The 22,515-nt window shown below is 36.1% G+C and overlaps 1 long non-coding RNA gene across 1 annotated transcript; it reads right to left on the bottom strand.

Moving 5' to 3' along the window:
• Positions 1-10,420: 10,420 nt before the first annotated feature.
• Positions 10,421-12,841, bottom strand: LOC131149645 (uncharacterized). Its single transcript, XR_009135267.1, has 2 exons — positions 12,276-12,841; positions 10,421-10,814 (listed from the first exon to the last, which is right to left on the bottom strand). It is a non-coding gene; the product is annotated as an uncharacterized LOC131149645 (long non-coding RNA).
• Between the last annotated feature and the right edge of the window lie 9,674 nt (positions 12,842-22,515).

Here is a 22,515-nt window from a genome sequence, read left to right as displayed (position 1 = left end):
ATTTTCCAAATATAAACAATTTAAACAAGTCAAGGCACGACCATCCCTATAACACAATATATATCACAATATATTTACGGTTTTCCAACAAAACCAGGGATGCAACCCATTACCCCCTTTTTCCCAAAAATGTAATATGAAAACCCATAATTTTACCTATTAGATTTCCCCAATGAGTAACCAAAATGCACATAGGACCGCGAACCACAGTTCTATCGAGTCCGATTTCAAAAATAACCGACATAAATAAAATCCCCTTACCTTTCCCCAAAAATCCAATCCCGAATTCTACAGCCCCTAAACAGCGAACCAAGTTCTCAGAACCTATAAAACACAGTACAAAATATACTCACGACTTTGTTCTCTACAAAGCTACCAAAATGGAAATAAAAATCGAGTCTTACCTCGATTTTATGCCAAATACCAAAAACACCTAGAACGAAGATCCGACCCACAAATCTTGTAGAGAATCCTTCCCTGATCCTCGTGGTAACGTCGGATCAAAAATTTCAGTAATGTATGACGAAGAAATCTAGAGAGAGAGAGAGAGAGAGAGAGAGAGAGAGAGAAGATTTTTAGTTTACTTAGCTTAGAAGAAAAGGAACTGATATTTATAGCCCTTTGACTCAGCCGGCCTCGTCGACGAATGGCGACTTCGTCAATGAGCCCAAGAAGATGTTCGTCGACGAGCCTGAGATTCCCGATTTTCCAAAATCTCTCGGTTTCTCCTCGTCGACGAGCACTTGAAATTTGTCGCCGATTTGTGAAGGGCCTTCGTCAACGAACTTTGGCTTCGTCGATGAAGCCTGCTCAGTTACCATTTTACCCTACTCTTCCTTAATTAATTCCATGTATCACAGTTTGGGTTCTTACACCTTAGAACCAAGCCAAGGATTCCACAATACTCTATCAACGCTCCTTCCCCGATGGAGCAAGCCTTTCAATTGGTACACAACCCTACACTTGGGAACAAACCCCTACTTGCTCACAAAGAGCCTTTACCTAGTGATTCACCAAGAACCCTCACAATGGTTCACAAAGAGCCTTACATGAAGTAGATGATTATAATGATAATGCTCCTTGAATGAGAAAATATTAAATACAAAGCAAACCTCACACTTCTATCTCAATAATTGTATCACACTAGATTGGAGAACAAGATATATGAGCACTTGTGATTATGAACTAAGATGCAATGTGCTAGGTTTTGGAATCAAAGATATTTTTCACCATAAGCTTGTATACATCATCAAAACCATGTTTAAACAAGTCTAAGAACTTGTATTTATAGCCAAAAATCCCTTATAGCCGTTAACTAGTCGTTGGGAGCAATTTCCAAACAAAACTAGCCATTTTCTAGCCATTGGGACACTGTCACCATCCCAAATCGTCAACGGTTTCCTCCATACGTCGACGATTACCCCAAATAAGAAAAAGTTATCAACACAAAAGTTGTGGGATTTTATTAGCTTTCCATAGACACCAGGATTGTCCTATTTGGACTTTTTAGCAAAAGTTATGCCCCAAATACCAAAAGGTGTTTAGGACTCAAGGTTGCACTACATTAAACATTAATCGCTTGATTTTTCCTTGTCAAAATAGTCTTTTGATGACTTAGAACATTATTGGACAAAAGTACTTGAAATATATTAAGTTCAATTAAGATTAAAACTTGTCCAAGTGAGTTTTCCCATAAATATAAGATATCTTGATTTTGAAAACACTTTTAAAGCTTGTTTCAATATCTTATATGCTAAGTATGTCCTTTATAAAATGTGCTTGACTTTCTTAAGGCTTTAGGACATTAGCAATGTTTTGACACAACTGGGACTAAGTATGAAAAGGTTTACAAAACAATATGTTGAAACTTGTCCCTTTGAAAAACATGTTTGAGTTTTGGATTGATTTAATAAACTCTTTAAATTTAACTTTGAAAGCCATAAAAGGAGAGTTTGTGTTTATGACATTAGTGCAACCCTATAAACTCATGTGTCCTAGTATGCATGCATTTTACTCAACTCTTACTCAAAAATCATGAATGAAACAAAACCAGCAAGAGTTACAAAACACTACCTCAAACACTCTCTAAATACATATAAGACAACATTTAGCTTCCTTTGGTCGTTCTTGGATCCTTTCGAGTACGTGTCTATTTGATATTTCCTTCTTGACGTCTACTTAGTCCGATCTTTGCCTTTTTGAACCTGTACTAAACATGATTTGTAAAGATAGGAAAACACTAGGAACAACAAGTAGGTTAATATCATCAAAACACAATAAACCATGATGGTGTAGCCACCAAGGCTAACATTCTCCCACTTTTTTATGATGTCTAACTTATTACTAATTTACTTAATATTTGAATTCGTATTTATACTTACTATGGCTTGATATGCAAGATAAGCTAACCTAGAACCACTAATGGGTTGTTATCATCAAAACAAAACAATTAAGCTTACATAGTTTCTAAGGCTAACAAAGACATTTGACTCTATGCATTTGGATGGTATATTTTAGCTATTGGAATGCATTGGCACATCAAAGAATTTTATTTGCAAGGTTAAAGAATGTATCACTACTCCATGTCATTCTGTTCTCTTTAATGGTTCTTATAAAGGTTTCTTTAAAAGTGAAAGATGTATAAGACATGGGGATCCTAAATCCTTTTATATATTTGTTATAATATAGAGATTCTCACTAGAATTTTGAAAACAACAACTATACATGGAAAGTTGACCTATCAATTAAAGCGTAAAAAGTTGAACTTGCTGAAACTTTGCTTTGTTGATGACCTTTTAATTCTAGCTCAAGGGGGGGTATTCAATCTAAAACAAGTATAAAACACATTTTATCTATATGTTTACAATATTGCAACTTTGAAAAGAAGCCCTACTAAATAAAAAATATATTACTCAAGTCTTCCAATGGATAATGCCAACCAAATTGCTCAAATTACTAGTTTTTCACTTGGTATGTTGCATGTTAGGTATCTTGGATCACCTTTAATTGGTTTCAAAAAGGTTAGGTAGGATGGATTATGATATCCTCTTGGAAAAAATATCAGTGACGATCAATAAATAGACCTATAAAACACTATATTATGATAGTACACAACAATTAATCAAATCAATCCTACATAGTATTCAAGTTTATTGGGCTTCCTTTATTTTTCTTCCTTATGCTATGATATATGATCTAGAGAATAAATTCAAAGCTTTCCTTTTGAAAGTCAATGAATGGAACAGAAGCTACTACAAATTAAAATGCCAGGAACTATGCAAACCAATGAATCAAGGACAACTTGGGATTAAACTCCTTTTTGATCGAAAATGTTGTCATAATCAAACAAATGTAGCAATTATGTTCTTCTAAGGAACTTCTATAGGTAATACAAATGCACTTCTACAAAATAAAAGGGAGGAATTTTTAGGTGTTGAGTGAGTCATCTTCAGACTCTTGGATGTGAGGAAGATTTTAAAAATAAAGTCTTCAGCCTATTCCTACATCAAATAAACTGTTGGCAATGGTAAAAACATTTGTGTTTTTTCATGATAATTAGCATCCACATAGTCTATTATTAGATCACTATGGTACTCATTTACAGTTTGAGTTTGGTATCATGAAATTTACTAAAGTAGAAGAAATTTTCAAGAATCATGACTAGTTTTGGCCAAGAATATTATCATAAGATGTGTTATTGCTTTAAAGTGCCATTACTTTTCTTCCTAGTGTAGGACAGGAAAACAAAATTAGTTCTCATTCAATTCTTATTGATAAATTTTCAACCACCAAAGCTTGGGGAATCTATTTGAGTCAAGAAGCCTATTAGTACTTGGTCAAACTTCTTTGGTCAAAGTATGCCATACCTAGGCTTTTAATTTTTGTTGGTTGGCAACTCGAAATAGGCTTTGAAAAATGGATAAGCTAGTTTCTTGGGGTAAAATGAATAAGCCCATTTGTAGATTGTGTAAGCTACTATTGAGACAAGAGGCCACTTGTTTTTTGACTACCACTCCACACATCATATTTATAGCAAAATCAATTTTGGATTTTGTTGTGTTTGTGGCTTTTATACTTGGTGAGGCTCATAAACAAAAAAAGAAAAGCATATGTGTTGAAGTTTTGGTGTTGTGTAGCAGGCACTCATCGATGAGTGTGTCTCGTTTGTCGACGAGTGGAGATACTGAGAGCAAATAAAAGTCTCAAACATGAAATCCTGAGAGTCTCGACCAAGCTCAACCAGGTCGACTCATCCCCTAAAAATATCAGACATGAATTCCTGAGAGTCTCGACTAGGAGCTCAACCAGGTCGACAACTGCGAGAAAAATTTCAAATTTTGAATTGGAACGTTGGAACTGTTGGGTATTTGGAGGGAAGCCTCCGTAGGGTTGTTAAATATGACATTCTGGGCATATTGTGAGTAGTGAGAGGGTAAGAGAAGGATAGAAGATCATTGTAATCCATTGTATTGTGTATCTTTGATCTCTATAGAGAAAGACTTACCGATTGCTCTCGTGGATGTAGGATTTTCCGAACCACATTATTTCTAGTGTTGTTGCTCTTATCTTTGTTTTCTTTATATTGCTGTGGTTGTGGAAGTATTCTATTTTTCATCATTTAGATTGTTGCAAGTGTATGTTTGATCCTTTATACAATATACATATTCCATTGTGCATTGCTTGAGAGGCATTTTTCACAACAAATTGGTATCAGAGCAAAGTTGTAATTGCCTCTGCATCTTCTTCTACGAAATTTGATGTTATCAAATTTGATGGAACTGGAACTCTCGGTTTGTGGTAGAGAAGGGAGACGGATCTTTTGGTGCAACAAGGTATGGTGAAATTTTCATACAAAATTCAGCCAGATAGCATAGATGTTGCAACTTGGAATGAATTGGAAGCAATCATTCGATTCTGTTTGACTAATGACATGTTGTATCACATCATGGATGAGAATTCTCTGGCATTACTTTGGCTAAAACTGGAATGCCGATATATGTCTAAGGGTTCATCAAAATCTGTAAGTGTAGTGGAAGAAGATTCAGAATGTAGTGCTAAAAATATGCTATGTGTTTCATCGGGTTAGGAGTGCCTCACGGCTGATTCTTGGATCTTCGATACCGAATGCTTTTATCCTAGAAAATGGTTTGATATCTACATGTCAATTTATGCTGGTTGTATTTTAATGGAAAATGATATTTTATGCAAAATATTTTTTATTGAAAATGTCAAAATCAAAATGCATGATGGTGTTGTAAGAACCATATGTGATGTAAAGCATGAAATGGATCTAAGAAAGAATGTTATTTCATTGGTTACTTTAGACTGTAGTGGATATTGTTATAAGTCTAAAAGTGGAGAAATGAAAGTGTGTGAAGGTGATTCGATAGTGATGAAAGGAGAAAAAGTAGCAAGAAATATCTATGCATTGCAGGATGTTACGATTGTAGGAGGAATTGCAACTGTTGAATTTGAGTCGGATATCTTGTGGCATATGAGGTTAAAGCATATGGGTGACTACATGTTTTCAGATGTTTGGGAATCGATGACGATAGCATAAGGAGATAGACATATGTATTTCGTGAATTTATCACGAATGGTCTTAGTGTACTTCATGCAGTGGATGAGGTGGAGAACCAGACCAGGAGAGAGATTTTCAAGTCAAACATTGGGGCTGAGTATGCTGGTTTGGTTTTGGGAGTTTTGTGAGCAAGGCAGATCATATGCAGGGCTTGCAGGGTACTTCTTAGTGAAGTCAGAGAGTAAGACGCGTTTTGTAATGACCTGCTTAACTAACTACATAATGAATCACATACAATATATAGTCAACCCGAACCCGTGGGTAACGGGGACATACGTGTCATACACAGCGGAAACCTAAGCAGCAGTAAAATAAATTACATTCACCAAACCATATAGTGCATAATACCAGAGTTAACTACAATCCACAATAATACTGTGTTTATATACAATCCCCAAAATATCCAAAAGTATATCTAGGATCCCACAACAAAAATCTCCTGATCCTAGTTCAAAACTTACCCTCCTAGTGAAATAGTACAACTAACTCAACGGCGGCCTTGATCCGCCGGTCTTTTTGGGTTTTCGAATACTGTGGCAACATGAATATTTGATGCTATAGTAGATATATAGTACATTTCACATACTAGAAAACATTGATCATAACATAGCTGAATAAACATATAATTTCATAATTCTAATAAATCATACTGCTCATGAATTGTCTGATATAACTAATAATATTGAAATTTACCCAAGATGTATAGCTAGGTGATGTCATGTATTACCCCCCATGATAGGTTGTGTAGCCCGAAGGTGGGACCTGACAATGGCTGGCCGACCATTGCGGAGTCAAAAATGTCTGTAAGTACGATGGGCCCACCACACCCAGGTCTGGATTTCCAGGTGGACATCTACAACTCTACACTGAAAGCCACATCGACTATCCATCTCCCACCCCCTCTACTTGCAGGGGCGGTTAGCACAAGTTTGAACTGTAATAATCTGATTTGTATAGCTATGGTACCGTGCTCCTGAAACTGAACTGAACTATCATCCAAGTTCTGATAACATATAATACATGATAATATACTTTTTAACGTAAATAGATTGATAGCATTTTCTGTAATAACATAAATAAATGCGGCCTTGTGCCGATTACTTTCATATCTACGACCTTGCGCCGAAATCATTCATAAATATGGCCTTGCGCCGACTATCAATCACGACCTTGCGCCGAACATTTCATACATATTAATCTGAATAAATAATTTATTTATCATCTATTCTAAAATCATAATGTACTACATTATTCCATAATTTCGAAAAATCACCGAAATATACTTTAACTGTAAAATAACCTTAACATAATACCATTTACGTAAAATAATATTCATGCCACACAATGCTGAATAAAACCATATATTCTATTTTGAAATCATCTTTTCTGGCATTTTATACTAAAAATATACATTCCAGTGTAACAACATTATTTTCCCAAATATGCATTTCCTCAGTAATACTCATATATAATACATGCTTTCTGAACATAAATTTAGTAATAACTTTATAATAATTTTCATGGAAGAACTACGACTCTAGTTTATTCCCTTACCTGATTTCTGAAAACCCCCCTATGATATACTGGTCCTGCACCCGCAGGGTTCCCCATTCAATACCCTAAAATCAACATCTCCCATAATAAAATTTTAGTATTTCTCTGTGTACAACATTTCCTATAACTATGGAAAAGCCAAATTTCAAATAAAAAGTCTTACCTTGAATTTGGGATGAATTTCAAGGTAGCCCCACTGATGATCCACTCCAGCAGATTTATAGAGAACTTCTCCAGGAGTGTTGTGGTGGCTTCAGATCGTCAAACCGGCGAGAATCCGGTCTAAAATCTTAGATTGAAGGGAGGAAGGACGAATTGAGGAGAGAGAGGAAATTTTTGCAGGATTTTCGGCCAAAAAGATAGAGGTTAGGCCTATTTATACACTGGCCTTCGTCGACGAGCCACGTCACTTCGTTGACGAGGTTAAGAAGGAAATTCGTCGACCAATACTTACTCCTCGTCGACGAAATTTAGAACTGCGAAATATCCTCTCGGTATCTTTTCATCGATGAGACACGTCCCCATCAACAAGCCCCTCATATGTTCTCGTCGACGAATCCCCTGTGTTTGTCGACGAGATCTTGAATAATTTCCTTCCCTCCTTATGTTATTAATTACAATAATTATTCAAGTCTCTACACCTTTCTCGTGTGACTGATCGCCAAAGGTATTACAAGATGGGAAAGTTACAAATGAATTGTGGGCAGGTTTTGAGGTAGACTACTTGGTTGTGAGTGGATGTCCACTAGTGCACTATTCTAGTGATGGAGGATCTAGGTTTGGTGTGATGTTCAGACAATGCACTTTTCTAGGGTATAAGAAAGGTGGCCACAAGCTAAGTGATCATGTGGCAAACAAAGGGGTGATTGAGGACATGACTTTTGGTGATAGAGTCCTGGGGCAATGTACTCAGGTAAAGGAAAAGAAACAAATGCCAGAAAACTGTGACAATAGCAATCATGTTTCAGGTGGAGTTAGGGACTCAGGGCAGAAATGCAGGGAGTTCTATCTCAGGTCAACAGTATCATAATATGAATAGACATGTGATGTAGGTGGAGCAACAGACTCAGGGCAGTGATGACATAATTCATATAGCAAGAAGTCTCAACTCGGGAGACCAACAAAATCACGGTGGGCCCATGTGCACTACCAGACCACCACTCAAGTATAAATTTAGCATTCTAGAGTTTTATGCACTCATTACTACAATAGTAAGGTCCACACTATTTTTCAAATTGCAATACATGGCAAAGGGTAAAATAGGCGGATAAGTGTTATGGTGGAGAAAATGGAGATATTGCATATGTACCAAGTGTGTGAGTTGGTGAGGCTTCCAGTGTGGAAGAGGGTGATAGGATGCAGTGGAGTGATGTATCTGTTGTGTGTGAATGACATGTTATTGGCTGAAAAGGCTTTGGTTGAGGCTGATCAATTGGGAACTCTATTGAAATTTTTTGACATGAATGTATTGGGTATGGTCAAGATGAGTCTTGGTTTTCTAATTCGAATGGATAGAGTTGTAAGGAGATTGGTGTTATCTCAGGGTGACTTTATGGATGGAACCGCAGGGAGACTTTGTTTGCTGTCTCAAGGGGGTTCTATGGAGAATCATTATAGAATGTCTACCGCTCGGTACCCAAGGATGGACTTTGATTTCCAGAATATGTCAATGGTTCCTTATGATTGTGCAATGGGGTGTTTCAGTAGGCAACAAAGTGATCTGTCAGTTGTTAGTTTTGTTGAAGACTATGCAGGGGGCTTTGGTGATATAAGGCTTGCAGCAACATTTGTATTTACTGTTGTGGGAAGGTCTTGTTGGAAGCCTAGGGTGAAGTCTTCAGGTGTTACATCTACAACTATATCGGAGTTTATGGTCGAAGCTGAAACTGTCATCGGTAAGTTCAAGCAGTGTTGCTTGGTCTTGGTGTTTGTCTCCAAGTGCTAGAAAGGAGACGGTCCCAACCAAATGTTCTAAGATCAAGGTGGAGAAATTAGATATATTTTTCAGGTTCTCCTAAGGGGCGTATAATCGCCAAGGTGGATATTGTTGTGTTTTTGGCTCTTATACTTGGTTGGGCTCATAAACAAAAGAAGAAAAGCATATGTGTTGAAGTTTTGGTGCTGTGCAGCATGCACTCGTCGACGAGTGTGTCTCGTTCATTGACGAGTGGAGATACCGAGAGTAGATAAAAATATCAAACTTGAATTCCTGAGAGTTTAGACTAGGAGTTCGACTAGGTCGACTCGTCCCCTAAAAATCTTAGACATGAATTCCTGAGAGTCTTGATTAGGTCGATAGCTATGAGAACAATTTCAAATTTTGAATTGGAACGTTGGAACGGTTGGGTATTTGGAGGGAAGCCTCTGAGGGGTTGTTAAATATGCCATTATGGGCATATTGTGAGTAGTGAGAGGGTAAGAGAAGGAGAGAAGATCATTGTAATCCATTGTATTGTGTATCTTTGATCTTCATAGTGAAACTCTTACTGATTGCTCTTGTGGATGTAGGCTTTGTCAAACCACGTTATTTTTGGTGTTGTTGTTCTTATCTTTGTGTAGACACCCCAATTTTAACCAGGCCCGCCTAAAAATACCTAGTGCGATAAGGATAGTTTTAAGACCGATCAAGTTCTGGTTATCCTATTTTCAAGTAGAGTCATGGTTTGTTTTCAAGTAAGTCTTTTTCAAAATTTGAGTCCCGCTTAAAGTATGGAGTTTTTAATTGGAATCTCGATACCGGGTACTGTTGTTTGGGCGCATCCATTTCAAAATTAATTTTCTTCATAAAACCTGGGGGTTCAAAATTCTTCTTGCTTTAGTGTAAAATTTCCCTTCCTAGTCCAAGGATTGTGAAATGAGTCATGTCCCAATACTATTCACTAATTAATCAGGTCCTTGAAACTTCACAATTTGTTTTCCAAAATTTGAGTCCCATTGTTAGGGTTTCCCATTCAAATCCTGGCATTTTAAGGAAGAATTTTGAGTCGTTACTAAGTTTTTTTCTAATTTTAGTCGAGGTCCCATAATTTCAAAATAAAAGTGGCATTTTCAAAAAGTGAGTCCTTTTTGGTTTTGATTTTAAATCTTGATTTCTTCTGGCCTTGGGTCGAATTAATTCCTGTTGTGTTAAAAATCGGACTTTAATTTGTGTCCTTAAAATCAAGTCTTTGATATTAATAATTAAGTTGTTAGAGTCAGCCTTTAATCTCAAAACTAGGTACTTGCTGAGTCCTAAGGTCATTTTTATCATAAGGAGTCCTTTGGTCAAAATTGGTCAAAAGTCCAAATAAAATGCATACATCTCAAATTTCATTCTGGAAAAGGGACGTCATGACACATGTGAAGTACAAGCATATAGGAAAAGTTACAAGGGAAACAAGAGGCTACTCGCATAAAACAATACAAAGAATACAGAAAATCAAAATACATGAAAATGAGAAATGCAAAATACAAGGAAATAATATACAAAAGTTACAAAGGAATGTTGCAGAAAAGGGGGCACGAGGGTACATACATGCAAAATTATAGAAGACAAAAATAATAAAAATAGAAGGCAGGTTCTGAACCCTCCACTCCCGGGCTGCCACCTGGAAGCTCCCAAAAAGCCTGCAAGTCCTAAACTGCCACCTGGGAGCACTCAAAAAGCCTGCAAGTCCCAAATTACCACCAGGACCTTCACCTACGCATAGAAAGAAGAATAAGAGTTGGTTAGCCAGAAATTCACAAAATCAGTCACACGTGCAGGGAATTATTTCATGACATAGGCCGTTGAAGGGGAATTGCTGAGGGAATTGGCGCCAAAGGCCACCCTAGACTCCTTATAAATAGGGAGTCGTAGCACTGTAGCAATACACCGGGGGATAATATAGAGACACTCTGCAAAAATAGGAAAACTTCGGAGAGTACAACACCACCCTACCCAAATTGAGAGAGGATTAAATTCTAGAAAAAACCCTTTTGAGAGAGAGAGTGAGAGTGAGATAGAGTAGAAGCTTTGCCCGAAGTACAGAAAGCAGAGAACCTTGGAGAATTTTAGATATAGAAGGCCGAGGAGCTAACCTAGGTCACTCACCCGATCAAACACCAAACTCAAGAACAATCAGACGCACAGAGTTGGAAAAGAAGACCGAAGGAGAGAAGGGGAGAAGGGTAAGACTCACAACTCTATGCCTATTAGTGTTCAATACCTTGATACTTTGTGTGTGAGTATTTTTGAATATAGGATTTCCTCCCCCAGGTCTCAGGTTCAAACCTGAATCTGAGAAGGCCCATAACCAAATCCATTTCATTTTTCAAAACTGGGTTCGAGTTTGAACTCAATTGAACCCGAGCTTGAAACCCAAGGCCCAACTGTTTTTCAGTAAACCCCCCAAGCCTAACTCGAGGCCCAATTGTTTTTAAGTAAACCCCCCAAGCCCGTTTTTAAATAAACCCAAGGCCCAACCGTTTAAAAGTTCAATTCAAGCCCATTAACCTGTTTTTAAAAATAAGCCCACCAAACTTTTTTTACCGAGCCCATTAACCCAAGCCCATTGACATTTCTTTTTAAACTAAGCCCATTAAGCCCATTGACCCAAGCCCACCAATCATTTTTAAAAAAAAAAAAAAAAACTGAGCCCATTGACCTGTTTTTGAAACAAGCCCACAAACTTTTTTTTAACTAAGCCCGTTGACCCGTTTTAAAAAAATAAGCCTAATTCCTGTTCACCAAACCAAGGCCCAAGAACACTTGCTAACCCTAGACCCAAATCTTAGAGCCCACACGTGCCCCAGGCACATGCCAACCCACTTACCCGGGTTAGCTCACTAAACTCACCTGAGTTTGTCCAAATCAACACACACACTCACTGGGCTGACTCGCACGAGTTAACCCTAACACTCACTCACTGAGTCGAAGACGAGTTGACTCATCTTCAACCTCATTAATCGAATTGAAACCCTAATCTCCAAAATCAGAGTCAGACATCAGTACTACTCAAGTCATTACGACAACATCACCCATACCCTATTTGAAACACACACATACCAGATTTCAAGAGAAAAAAAAAGAAAGAAAAAACCAACAAAAGATTAAATAAAAGAGAAAGGAGAAAGGTCTTATATTATTTAGGCCGCAAGCAAGCCCTTTTGAAACCCCTACCAACCATTTTCTTCAAAGGCCTTCAGGACAAGTTCGCTGAAGTCGCATTCCATTCGTCCAAGGCTGTAACTCCTCCAAAGGTTGTTGAGGAAAAGAAAGAGAGAGGCTAGTGAGGAATTTTGGTTGTAAGCAGGTATTTGGGTAAGAGTCGTAAGTTAGGGTTCTTGGTTCATAGATCTACAGGGGGGATAGGATGTAGGTTTTTGGTAGCTCAATTGGTTACGAGGGGAAATTTTGAAACCTCAAGCCTTAGAAAAAGCAATAGATAACTCAAAAATATGAAAACTAGGGGAGATTTAGGGCTTTACTGGTGGGATTTCAAAGGAAGAGGGAAGCATAGAGAGGGTGAGAGAAGAGAAGAGAGAAGAGAAAAGAAAGAGAGAGTAGGGCGAGTTGCGGAGGAAACCTTAAGGTTTTACTCGCAAGGAAGAGCAGAGGATCAGGAGAACATGAGAGAGAAAATGGGAAATGAAAAATGAGAAGACCTAAAAATTTTGGTTTAAATATCACCAGCTTTGGGGATGTGTGATCAGGACTCGTGGCACTCCGTTGCCTGTTCGATGAAGGGGTGATGTGTGCTAACCCCATCCGTTTAAGTTGTGTTTCCTATAGACGATTAGGATTCGGCCACGTGAGCAATCCGCACGCAATGCATTGACTGTCGTAGGATCTAGATCTTATTGCACGGTTGAGAATTGGCCGCATCATCAATCCACGCACTCCCCACCTCGGCCGTTGGATCATGGTTCTGCATCAACTACTCAAATCAACCCGTGTCAGGAGTATTCATGAGGACCTGCGCGTTTTTCGCTCACTCAGTGACATGTGGTGCACCATTCCCTGAGCCATTAATTTTTGAAATCGCCACCTATCAGCCGTCCGATATGCGTTCTTCATCAACGCCCTCAATCAGGCCATGTCATCAACCCGAGTACCCCTTACTCTCCACCGCATGATCTGAGACAACGTGGATGGTTCAGATCACGCCATCGCCCTTCACCATCAATGTCTGACAGCTTCCCCATGATAACCGTTTGATCCATGCCCCGATGGACGACCAAGATCACCCTCAGCCAGATGTCTCCTCGAACGCCTCTCCGAATCCTGCACGCTCCTGACGCGTGGCGAGTCTTGTCCCTAGGCATTTAATGCCTGCAGCCGTCATCCCCCGAAGCAGACGCTCCCCTGCACACCACATGACACGTGGCCATTTCTATCCCTTCTCATTAATGATTGCAGCTGTTCGCTGCCAGCCGTTGGATCTCCTATCTCCATGAACGATCAGGATTGAGCCACGTAGCCCATCCTCCACTCAGATGCTGCTGCGTGTCCACGCGGCCCTGACCCAAACCTTAAATCGGTCTTCTTCAAATCGGTCGAAGTTTGACCGGTCCGCTCCATCCCCTAAACCTGTTCGGTCCGATTTTTCTTTATTTTAATTTTTAAACAAACTCCTCTAAACATCAAATAAATCCATAAAAACTCATAAAAATTTAGGGAAAATGCCAAAAAATCTAGAAAAATAAGAGAAAATTATCAAAAATAGTTTAAGTCATTTTGAAAATAATTCCATCATGCATGCTCATTCACAAGCACTCTCACACCCTCATGCTTACACACACACATGCATGTACACACTCACACAAGCACACTTTCATTCCTGCATGCATTCTAAGACTTCCACACACAAATACATGCACACATATGCACGTACACACTCACCCGAGTACGCTTTCATTCATGCATGTATTCTAACACTTATGCACACACATGCATGCACATGCATGAACACACTCACACAAAGTACACTTTCATTCATGTATGCATCCTAACACTTGCACACACGCATGCATGCACGTGCATGTACACACCCACATAATTTCACACCCATGCATGAACACCCACATATATTTACACACATTCCATGCACACACTAAAACACACGCTAACACATGCGCCCCATAGGCACCGCATGTTGACTCGGTCTTGACCTGACCCTAAACAGGTTAACCTTTTTGGTTTTCTCCCCGAACCGATCGGGTCTTCTGAATCGCGATTGAGTCGGTTCAGTTTGCATCATTACTACTTGAATAAATCCCAAAATGCACCAAAATCCACAAAAAACATAAAAAGTCAGAAAAGTCACAAAAATGTTTTCAAGTTTTGATTTTCATGGTTTTTGTCTTAATTTTATTTAAGTTATTTTGAAGTTCAGGAAAAAATCACAAAAAGCACAAAAATGTTTTCACACTTACAAAAATCACAAAAATGTTTTGTGGGCAGGAAATCATTTTCATCCTGAACAAATTCCAAAAACCTCCCAGAATATTATTTTTCATACTTAGGAAATCCTATAAAAATTTTAAAATTCCGGGAGTGTATTTTGGTAAACTATTTTCTCGATTTTCCATCTTAATGATTTCAAATGGTGGCATGAACTTTTCGGAGTACGATATGCCCCGGTTATGAGGGAATACCTATATAGTACCTTCATTTTTTCAATTTTTGGAAAGGAGTAATCTTAGAGGCTTATTACATTTAATTTGTGGGATAATCTTCAATTAATTTGATAACGTTCATAAGAACGGGTGTGTAGGGGGTGCTAATACCTTCCCCTCGCATAGCCATACTCCCAAGCCCGACTCTGGTAACGTAGACCGATTCTACCCCTAACAGGGTAACAATCAAGTGTTCTAATCACACTTCAAAAAGTTAGTAGCGACTCCATCACACATTATTTTTTTCACGAAAAATATGATTTTCGAAATCACACACCTTTTCCAGTCCGCGTACCCCAGGGCAACACACAACATGGTTGTGTTCTTGCCTCGCGCAGGGAGGGCATTGCGACACTTTGTTTTCTTTATATTGATATGGTTGTGGAAGTCGTCTGTTTTTTATCATTTAGATTGTTGTAAGTGTATGTTTGATCCTTTATATAATATACATATTCTGTTGTGTATTGTTTAAGAGGCATTTTTCACAGCAAATTCAAAACACAATGGGCTTTGATGAACTAGGAAGCTAGTCATGTTGGCTTTGATGAACTAGGAAGCTAGTCATGTTGGCAACCAGGTCTTGGAAACTCAAAAATTGATGAGGTCTCTAAGTCGGCATGGTCTACAACACTCTATCATACATGGAAATTGATGAATTCTCTAATTATACTGATACTAAGTTTGATTTTGAGCTAACATCCCAACAAGCTATTAGAAATATAAAATCTAGATTTTCAAACATCAAAGGCTTTAAATTCTTAGGCTAAGGCTTAGATGCTTGACCATTTACTGGTCATTTAGACCGCAGGACTTGTATACTTTCTAAATTTTGGTAATATATGTCTCTTATCTCTTACTAAAAAAAGAATTAATTTACTCTCTCTCTCTCTCTCTCTCTCTCTATATATATATATATATATATATATTTGTTTTCATTTTCCTTGACAATCAAATATGAGAAGGTGAATTATTTGACGAAAATAAATGAAAGGAAAATAAGATGAAAATTCATTTTTTTTCTTGTATTTTTTCCTCATCAAATAGTATTAAAAAAAATATTTTTATAATATCATTATAGTTCAAGAAAAAAACAAAAATTTATCATGTGTGAAGAAGAAAATTCCTTTCTATTTTTTTTCTTTTTTCTAATATTTTTTTAGCTTTAGACAGAGCCTAAAACATTTTCACTGTTCCAAAATGGTGGGGGATGAAAAATTTTGCTTAGAATTTTGTACCAGTAATGTGAAACTCCATGACATTCAAACATTTACTTAATTAAGGGGTTGGGTTATTAGTAGAAGTGTATTCTAGTTGAGTCAAGTCAACACAATGTGATGTTCGAAGTTGAGTTCAACATAGTGAAATGATCAAACTTGACTGCAAGTTCTTAAAGTTTGAGGTTCTAAACTAAGCTCGATATAGCTATAAATTAATATTATTTTTAGTATAAAATAACATAACATATAAATGATATTAAAAATATGTATAAAATATATATTATATGACTTATATTATAAATATTATTAAAAATGCTTGATTAGGCTCATGAGTCATATTACAAAATTTAGAATCAGCTCATTAAGTTGTTCGAGTAGTGCGAGCTCGAGCTCAAATCGAATCTCGAGTAAAATTGAGTTGTGTCGAGTCAAGTTATAAAGTGAGTTGAGTCCTAGTCGTTTGAGGGTAGGTTTGTCTCACTCACACCTATTTACTAAGGTAGCGGTCGAATGTGTAATGGTCAAGCTAGTGAGTGAATAGTAATCTAATTCTAAGTTTAATATTTTTAAAATAAAAGATAACTTATTGTAAACCTAACATAAATTCAAAATTGTATTCTTACCCCCAGGGTGTAGTTCAGGTAGTAATGCGGGTTGCAGGAGTGCCTTTCACGAGTTCACGTGTTCAAACCCTCCTAGGCTCGTTTCCGCCCCTGGACTCTTGAATTTATTCTCCCTTTGGAGTTGTGTGGTCAACTTCAAGGGGCGCAGGATTAGTCACGTGGACCGTAAAACGGACTCGTGGATACCCGGTGCGTAATCCAAAAAAAAAAAAAATTTGTATTCTTAGTTAATATATCAAAAATTAAGAAATAAATGATAACAACAAATCAAACTTTTAAGTTCCATTAAGTGAGGTTGGTTACATGAATCATTTTATGCTAATTTACATGATCATAGACAATTTTCTTTGATAAATTCTGAGTTATTAAATCTTTACAATCTCATTTCAAGTTATTTTAGTTCTACCCTTACTCTTACTGCCCCTCACAGTAACTAGCTCATTCCTCTTTACTGGCCACACTATTTGGCCACATTGCATATGCCTAAACCATCTAAGTTGTGCCTCCCTTTACTACAAATATGTTCAGTCTATAGTTAATGCAACTCTCGTCTTTTACTTGGACTTAGGATTGATTTATGGGAAAAGATTATAACATTGAGTGCATCGCATGCAAAATTACATAGTAAATATACTAATCATAATTAAAAAGGTGTTAGCTTTTAGTTTTAATCAATTTTTTCACACTTTATGATTTTTTTTTTCATTGATTTCCTAATTTTCTGTAATGGTGTGTGTAAGTTCTTTTATAACAAAGAAATTTAAAAAAGAAAAAAATGTTGTAAGTTAGCAATTGGAATACATGCCTTATAGTTAGGATGAAAAATTTAATGTTCTATTTGAAAATATGAATTTCATACTTTAAATTCAAATTTAAGTAAATTTAAACAAAATATAATATGTATTCATATAAATTTTTTCTAAATTTATTTAAATTAAAAAATTAAGCTTCTAAATTCAAAAAAAAAAAAAAAAAAAGTGAGGGTAAATGCATTTATGAGAGTGGATATTAAGAATTAAGACAGGGATATGGGGAAAACCAGTTAGGATCTTCTATAGGTTCTTTCAAATAATGGATCCATTCGTTAATATAATTTTGAGAATTTCAAAACTATGTGATTGGATAGTTTTTTTTTATTTTTTTTTTATTGGTTGTCAATATTGGACTTAACATAAATTATTTTATTTGTTCGCCGTATAATATATCATGTCACTCTAGTAATTACAAGGCAAATAGCAATCATTTGGTCGCCTATGATGTTTAGAATAATAGGTTTCTTTTTTTTTTTGGGTACATGACTAGGCTCATAAAACTATATCGAACATTTGACATTTTAATATGAAAGTTTCAAACGATTATAATTGGAATGTTTATGAAACATAACAAATGCTTTTCTAAACTTATTGAAGTGACAATAAACTACCAAAATAATTTTTCATTGTAAATAATTCATTTTGTTACTTGGTAATCGTTGGTTTAGTGGATTTAATCAAGTGCATGGTGCATGAGTAATTAATAAATTTATTTTGAAAAATGAACTGTTACATGTTGAATAAATAAAATGCTTAGTGAATCTTCTGAAATGAAGTTATAAATGATGAGATTTTTTTTTTTATAAAAATGATAAAATCCTTGTAAAAGGAAGAGTAAAAATAGATAGGTTGTAAAATACTCCATATATATATTGCATTCTTGGTCATATATTATGGGTTTGTAAACCTTTTAACATGTAAAAGGAGATTGTTATACATTGTAATTTTTATTTATAATCATAAACATATATTAAAATCATTGAGGAAGTGATTCAATTGAGAAGAAACCATTCACTTTATGACTTCTTTCAATACATTAGAAAATTCATTGAATCAATCAAAATTTGTAGAATCAAAGTTGGTAAGACCTTGGATGCTATTGTTTCAAGAGAGAACAAAAAGATTCGTACAACTTTCTTTTTAAATATTACTTGCCTATCTACTTGTCGTGGTAATGCATAAACTTACATTATCATTTTACTTTTAATGACCATTAATTAGTTAAAATATAAAAATATGCTTTTTGCACAATTTGAATTTGTTCTTTTAAAGATGAGTAATAACGCCCAAAACTTGTTAAAGTTACCTATTATAGTCAAACTCTTATCATTCACATTGAGAAAACAAATAGAGTAAGTACCGAGGGCTCAATGAATTTGTTTATCTTCATCACAACTTGTTATTGCAAAATAGGTACAAAAATTTTTTTATCTCTCGTTTGATTTATTTTATTGTCCATCCAATTGCATACATAATTTTTATATTTTTTTTATATGCTTAGCTTTAACAAATGCATTATGGTTTCATTAATTATGAATCAATTGACAAATCCAAACAACCAAAAAAGATGAGTTGAATAATATGCTTGTTACATACACAAGTTTCGTATTCTTGTTACATAAACAACCAAAAAATTAGAGAATCATGTTCTCACACACAAGATCAGTTTGATAAGAATTACAACAACAACAACAACAAAACCAAATCTTAGTCCCACTAGGTGGGGTCGGCTTTATGAATCCTTTTCCGTCAATTTATGCGATCATGGACCATTTCTTTTGATAGATTCAAGGATATTAAATTCTTACTCACTATCTCTTCCTTAGTTATTTTATGTCTACCCCTACCCCTTCTAGTCCCCCCCCCCCCAATAATAACTAAGTCACTCTTCCTCATAGGTGCATTATGTGGCCTACGTTACAAGTGTCCATACCATATTAGTCGTCCCTCCCTTATCTTATCTTTTATAGGAGGTATACCTAACTTACCACGAATATGTTCATTCCTTAATTTATCTTTCAATGTTATACCACTCATCCATCTAAGCATTCTCATCTCGGTAACTTTTACTTTTTGGATATTATGTTTCTTCGTTGTCCAACATTCTGATCCATATAACATAATTGGTTTTATAACTGTTCTATAAAACTTCCCTTTCAATTTTAAGGATATTCTACGATCATAGAACACACTTGAAGCACTTCTCCATTTTACCCAACCTACTTTAACTCTTTGCATTACATCATCTTCGATTTCTCCTTCAGCTTGCATAATAGATCCAAGGTATCGAAATCTACAGGTATTATTTATTTTTTCATCATTAAGTTTAACTTTATCTCCAATATTCTGCCTATCATTATTAAAATTATATTTCATATATTCTGTCTCATTTCTACTTATCCTAAAACCTCTAGATTTCAAAGTTTCTCTCCATAATTCTAACTCAGCCTCTTTCCGTCCCTAGTTTCGTCAATTAATATAATATCATCTGCAAACAACATATACCATAGGACCTCTTTTTGAATACTTTTAGTCAATTGATCCATCACTAAAGCAAAAAGATAAGGACTCAAAGCAGATCCTTGATGTACATTTATGGTGATTGAAAATTCTCTAGTTTCTCCATTTATTGTAACGACCTACTTAATTTACTATATAATCAACTATATTAAATACCTCGATACCATTAACTTATAACATAACAAAGTCAACCCGAACCCATGAGTAACGGGGACACCTGTCATACACAACGGACACCTAAGAAGCAGTAAATATAGATATCATTCACCCAGCCATAGAATACAATACCAAAGTTACTTACATTCCACCATATTATTGTATATATATACAATCCTCAAAACACCAAAAGATAAAATTAGGATCTAACACCAAAAACCAACTGATCTTAGCTCAAAAGCTCACCCTCCTAGCGGCGTAGTAAAAACTACCTCTAATAGCGCAGAGTTCCATCCTCCTGTCTATCTAGGTTCCCTAAAATGATTTAAGCTGGGGTGAGACACCTCTCAGTAAGGAAAATGAACTAAGTATAGTTATGTGGCAACATGAATATTTTTGTGCTATAATAAATACATAGTACATGTCACATGTTTGAAAAATTGATTATATCATAATTGGATAAACATGCAAATTCATAGTTATACTAAATCATACTGCATCTTACTGTTCATAAAATCATCTGATATAACTAGTAATTTTGAAATTTACCTAGGATGAATAACTAGCTGATGTCATGTATTACCCCCCATGACGGGTTGTGCAGCCCGAAGGTGGAACCCGACAATGGCAGGTCGACCATTACTGAGTCAAAAATGTTTGTAAGTATGATGGGCCCGCCACACCCTAGTCTAGACTGCCAAGTGGACATCTACAACTCTACACTGAAAGTCGCATCGACTATCCATCTCCCACCCCCTCTACTGGCAGGGGTGGTTAGCACAAGTCTGAACTGAGCTGAACTGTATAATTACGGTATTGTGCTCTTGATAGCTGATCTAACTATCATCCGAATTTTAATAACATACATTACATGATAATACTGTTTTAACATAAAAAAATTGATAGCATTTTCTAAATTCTGTCATATCATAAATAATCACGGCCTTGCGCCGGATAACATGCAAAACTACGGCCTTGTGCCGAATATATCATACATACTGATCTAAATAAATGTACTGTTTATCATATATTTTGAAATCATAGTTTACTGTATTATCATGTTATTCCGGAAAATAACTGCAAACATGCTTTTTCTGTAAATCTGACTAAACATAATATAATATACATGAAATAATATTCATGTCACACATACTGAATAAAACATGAATTCTGTTCCGAAATCACATTTCTTGACATTTTATACTAAATATATATATTCCTGTGTAACAGCAGTATTTTCTCAAATATGTATACATTTTTTCAAATATACTCATACATAATACATGCTTTCTAAAATTAATCTGCTATTAAATAATAATAATTTTTATGGAAAAATTACTGCTTTAATTTATTCTCTTACCTGACTACTGAAAAGCCCCTAAAACCACTAGTCCTACACCCGCAGGGTTTCCTGTTCAACACCCTGAAAATAACATTACTCCAAACAAAACTTCAGTATTTTTTCGAGTACTACATTTTCTACAACTGTAGGAAAGTCAAATACTAAATAAAAAGTATTATCCTGAATTTGGGATTGAGTCCAAGTTAGCCCCACCAACGATCCACTCCAGCAGACTTGAAGAGAAACTTCCCAAGAGTGTCGTGGCGGCCTCGGGTCGTTGAACCAACAAGAGACCGGCCCAAAATCTTAAAGAGAATGCATAGGGGGTGAACAGGAGAGAGAGAGAGAGAGAATCTGGTTTATTTGAATAATTTGCGCTGAAATCCGAGTTTATGGCTTTTTATACACCTGCACTCGTCGACGAGACATGCCACCTCGTCGACGAGGCCACGAAGGGAATTCGTCGACGACCGCTTATTCCTTGTCGACGAAATTCAGAACTGAAAATAGTCTCTCGATAACTTCTCGTCGACGATCCCATCAAGCGTGTTCGTCGACGAACATGTTGTGTTCGTCAACGAGACCCTGTTTGAATTCCAAATTACAATTTACCTTTCTCTCTCCTTTACCTTATTATTTAATTATTATAATTTCTTCGGATCTTTGCATTTATAGTCCTTACACTATTCATTACTCCATCGTACATATCTTTAATGACATCGGTATACCTACTATATACACTCTTTTTTTTCTAAAACCCACCATAGAACTTCCTTAGGTATCCTATCATATGCTTTCTCAAGGTCAATAAATATCATATGCAAGTCCCTCTTCTTTTTCTTAAACTTTTCCATTAATCTTCTTAAAAGATAAATAGCTTTTGTGATAGATCTCTCAGGCATAAAATCAAATTGATTTTCTGAGACCTTCGTTTCTAACCTTAATTTTATTCAACTACCATTTCCCATAGTTTCATCGTATGACTCATAAGTTTAATTCCACAATAGTTATTACAATTTTGAATATCTCCTTTATTTTTGTATCTATTAAAGTATTTTTTCTCCATTCATCT

This window comes from Malania oleifera, chromosome 2, assembly GCF_029873635.1.
Source record: "Malania oleifera isolate guangnan ecotype guangnan chromosome 2, ASM2987363v1, whole genome shotgun sequence".
In the NCBI taxonomy this organism is placed as follows: Eukaryota; Viridiplantae; Streptophyta; class Magnoliopsida; order Santalales; family Ximeniaceae; genus Malania; species Malania oleifera.
This window is presented reverse-complemented; position numbering and strand designations above follow the sequence as displayed.